Genomic DNA, 5,135 nt, shown 5'->3' on the forward strand with positions numbered 1-5,135 from the left:
TGTGTGTGTGTGTTCACTGCTGTGTGTGTGCACTTTGGATGGGATAAATGCAGAGCACTAATTCCGAGTATTGGTCACCATACTTGGCCACATGTCACTTCACTTCGAGCTCCGCCTGGAGATGGCGAGTCAGGATCGGCAACTTCATCCTTGCGACACAGACTCAGAAAAAACTAGTTTATTAGTAAATAATCTCCTTACTATTTCCCCCTGACACATTCATGGTAATTACTTTTGACGGTGCTTTGGCCGGTGCTTTGGCCTATTGCGTGCATAGAACTGTTCAGCTGCGCTGATGGCACGCTTGCTGCTGCGACACGTCTCGTGTTGTTTCTACCAGCGCGGCAAAAAAAAAAATGTCATCACTAATTGATGGATGTCTAAAATATAAAAATAAGGAGAAGCCTGAAACAAGCCCGATGCCCGGCCCGCGTCTGAACTATGACGTGAAAATTGTCCCGAAGGCCGGCCCTAGGGGCGTAAAAAAGTCGGGGCCCATCGGGCCCGGGCTTAGATGCAGGGCTCTAGTTCAGGCAAAAGGAAACACCCATATGCAGCAATCATCCTTAATTGCAGAAATGTGGCAAAACATCTCTGGAGAGAACCTCAGATTATTAAATTCGAAAGTGCTTTCCATATTTGGATCAACATAGGCTATTTGTGAACGCACATTTTCTGCAATGTCGCACGTCAAGTCACACTTCCGTGCGCGGCTTACAGACTGCAACTTACAATTGCAACTTCATTGTGCTCTTACTCCTTTCGAGCCGAATTTCACAAAATTGGTCAGCTCCCGACAGCATCAGGTGTTTTATTTAATGGGGAGTATAATTATTTATTTCAATGAATGTAATCAATTAGATGATATAATATTTAGGCTATAATAGGCTATTATAAATCTGGTTGGTTTGTATTGGTGACATAATATGTAAATGATATGCGTGCGGCCTGTGAGACTTGCACTTGGACCATAGTGCGGCCCAGTGGAAAAAAAGGTTGAGAACCACTGGTCTAGAGTCTCATCACGTCACAGCTGATCGTCCAGAGTCTCGTCACATCGCCCCTGCCAATCAAATCGTTCATTAAATATCGACCATAGGTGGCGCTATAACAGTCATAAATCATAATATTTCTATGGTAATTAGCTGGATTTGCCATAAATGCCTTTTTTAAAATCATTGATTTAGGTGGTTACAGGCTTGCTAAATAACATGTACTGTCTTTTTTCATATTTGCTTAAATGCTTTAAGTGCTTGCAGCTATATTATTTATTTTTTTAAACACATTACATGATTGTCATGTGTTTATCTCCCCTCCTTTTACAGCATCAGCATTTCAATCCATCTTGAAGATGTCCTGGGAACTAAGGTTCACTTAAAGTGGCAACTGAAGTCTTTTCCAACTTGAACTATATTCAGTCACAAAGAATTGTTTATTACACAGAATCTGTGCTGATATCACGGACCATAACTATATCAGCATCACTTGGTCACTGAGTGTAGTTTGGGCTCCTCCTCAATGCATCCTATAAATGTTGTCATACGTCACACATCCAGTGTATTAAGTGTCATAGTTTACCAGCTTTACATGATTTCCGCGGTTTGAAACACTGAATGAGCGATTACATGAGGTCTTTCAGGAAGACTGTATCTTATAAAATGCCTACAGAGTAGGGGTGTGCGATATTGACAAAAAATAATATCTCGATATTTTCTGGGATTTTATCGATGACGATAATTAGACGATATTTTGCTGAGTGTGTTATTGTGCTGGTACCTTAAGGACTGCCGAAGACAGCTGACTCATAATGTTTTTAATATTCGTCATATTCTGTGTGGTGGTCAGTTCATACTGATAGAAATTAATATTTTCCAATAAGTTTAAACCGATTTTTACTTTTATGGGCATTTTTACCTTTATAAAGCCATTTTTTTCTAGAAGTGTACATTATCTTTTGAGTCAAATTCTTACATTTAATCAGGGAATTAGAATAATAAGACATTTGGGCTGTTACCAAGCAAATTAAATCAACACAGAAGCTGCATCTGAAGTTGCATTTAGATGTATTTACACACATGTATTTTGTTTAATGCAAGACATGAATGCATTTAACCTGCAATTACAAATGCATAAATAATGTTTTGATATATTAAACATAAAACGTTGAATACTGATATTTGAAATTATTTAAAACATGAAAAAAGTCTTTAAAAAAAGAAAGCCGAAATTTGAAATTAAAACCGCCAGCAGGTGGCAGCAAATCCCTCTTAATAAGTGAGTCATTGCGATTGAACCGAATCATTTAAACTGTTGATTCATTCAAGAACGAAACACCGTCATGTTGCTCAGAGACACAAAACAGCACTGTGGCTGTATTCGGGATGATTTTTGTTGGCGAAATAGAGCAAAAACAAGCAATATGGTGTCTAAAACGTAAGTCTCTTAATTAACTTATTGTTGATTGAATTCAATGTCACATTTGTAATCATGGTAATTTTTGGAGAAAAACGGCACTCTTCGTGTGAAATTGAATAACTATATGAAGTGGTATAAATATATAGTGAGACTTGCACTTGGACCATAGTGCGGCCCAGTGGGAAAAAAAGGTTGAGAACCACTGCTATAGAAAATGACCTCAAATTGTAGAACATGTTCATATATTCACAAAAACACAAGATCTTCATGTCATATGATAGATCTCCTCATTCTGAACAACTTTGCCTCTGGGACTAATGCTGTCAATCAAATCGTTCATTAAATATCGACCATAGGTGGCGCTATAACAGTCATAAATCATAATATTTCTATGGTAATTAGCTGGATTTGCCATAAATGCCTTTTTTAAAATCATTGATTTAGGTGGTTACAGGCTTGCTAAATAACATGTACTGTCTTTTTTCATATTTGCTTAAATGCTTTAAGTGCTTGCAGCTATATTATTTATTTTTTTAAACACATTACATGATTGTCATGTGTTTATCTCCCCTCCTTTTACAGCATCAGCATTTCAATCCATCTTGAAGATGTCCTGGGAACTAAGGTTCACTTAAAGTGGCAACTGAAGTCTTTTCCAACTTGAACTATATTCAGTCACAAAGAATTGTTTATTACACAGAATCTGTGCTGATATCACGGACCATAACTATATCAGCATCACTTGGTCACTGAGTGTAGTTTGGGCTCCTCCTCAATGCATCCTATAAATGTTGTCATACGTCACACATCCAGTGTATTAAGTGTCATAGTTTACCAGCTTTACATGATTTCCGCGGTTTGAAACACTGAATGAGCGATTACATGAGGTCTTTAAGGAAGACTGTATCTTATAAAATGCCTACAGAGTAGGGGTGTGCGATATTGACAAAAAATAATATCTCGATATTTTCTGGGATTTTATCGATGACGATAATTAGACGATATTTTGCTGAGTGTGTTATTGTGCTGGTACCTTAAGGACTGCCGAAGACAGCTGACTCATAATGTTTTTAATATTCGTCATATTCTGTGTGGTGGTCAGTTCATACTGATAGAAATTAATATTTTCCAATAAGTTTAAACCGATTTTTACTTTTATGGGCATTTTTACCTTTATAAAGCCATTTTTTTCTAGAAGTGTACATTATCTTTTGAGTCAAATTCTTACATTTAATCAGGGAATTAGAATAATAAGACATTTGGGCTGTTACCAAGCAAATTAAATCAACACAGAAGCTGCATCTGAAGTTGCATTTAGATGTATTTACACACATGTATTTTGTTTAATGCAAGACATGAATGCATTTAACCTGCAATTACAAATGCATAAATAATGTTTTGATATATTAAACATAAAACGTTGAATACTGATATTTGAAATTATTTAAAACATGAAAAAAGTCTTTAAAAAAAGAAAGCCGAAATTTGAAATTAAAACCGCCAGCAGGTGGCAGCAAATCCCTCTTAATAAGTGAGTCATTGCGATTGAACCGAATCATTTAAACGGTTGATTCATTCAAGAACGAAACACCGTCATGTTGCTCAGAGACACAAAACAGCGCTGTGGCTGTATTCTGAATGATTTTTGTTGGCGAAATAGAGCAAAAACAAGCAATATGGTGTCTAAAACGCAAGTCTCTTAATTAACTTATTGTTTATTGAATTCAATGTCACATTTGTAATCATGGTATTTTTTGGAGAAAAACGGCACTCTTCGTGTGAAATTGAATAACTATATGAAGTGGTATAAATATATAAATTTTCTGCCATCATGTCTTGAATTTGTGATCATTCTAAATGCATTTTAATAGACTGAATCGTGCAGTGAAAGAACGCACTCTAAATGCACACACGCACTAGTCTAGACTTCACGTAATCTATGCGTGCGCTCTGTAGGGATGTTTTGAATGGTTTTTGCAAAATACTCGATAATGTTAAATCGCACATCGTTAAAACAACAATTACGATATTATCGCAGACGATATATATCGCACACCCCTACTACAGAGCACAAAGCTTATTGTGATTATCAGAATCAGAATGAGCTTTATTGCCAGGTATGTTTACACGTACGAGGAATTTGTTTTAGTGACATTATTTATTTATTGGACGGCAAGTGTGCTACAAATATGAAGCTCACGCATTAACAGAGCACAGCATATAGACTAAAGATCCTGATAAGAAGCCATATTAGTATCGATTATAAACGAGAATTGTTAATATCCACACAGCTGACAGCATTACCTGTTGAAGTTTGTTCAAGTTGTGCACGAAATAGACACTGCTTTTCTGCACTTGTACTTCACACATCTCCGTCACTCTCGCTCTCTCGTGCTGCACAGCTGGAGCTGCTTTCAGCAAGAGTGCAGTCAACGCTGCTGTTCGGCAGAGATGAGGACTGTTTGAAAGTCTTTTTTTTTCCACTAAAACTTTGCGTATCGTCTCGGTTTATTACGTCAGCATAAGAAAAGATGTGATCGCAAGACAAGCAGGAAAAAAGGCATTACATGCAAATTTTTAAGTCATAACATGTAAATTTATATAGTCGCCAGTGGCGATCTCAACAAAAATATCACAAATTAATATTTCTGGTCGCAAATGTGACCGTTTTAGTCGCAATCTGGAGCCCTGCCTAGGTCCTTCACACACACACACATATA

The 5,135-nt window shown here is 36.9% G+C and overlaps 1 protein-coding gene across 2 annotated transcripts in view; it reads right to left on the reverse strand.

The window, feature by feature from the left end:
- The window catches only part of mier3a (mesoderm induction early response 1, family member 3 a), a 21,734-nt gene that overhangs the window by 6,835 nt on the left and 9,764 nt on the right, over window positions 1-5,135 (reverse strand). The gene's annotated exons all lie outside the window — the stretch shown is intronic.

Source organism: Sinocyclocheilus anshuiensis, unplaced genomic scaffold, assembly GCF_001515605.1.
Source record: "Sinocyclocheilus anshuiensis isolate Anshui unplaced genomic scaffold, SAMN03320099.WGS_v1.1 scaffold690, whole genome shotgun sequence".
NCBI lineage: Eukaryota > Metazoa > Chordata > Actinopteri > Cypriniformes > Cyprinidae > Sinocyclocheilus > Sinocyclocheilus anshuiensis.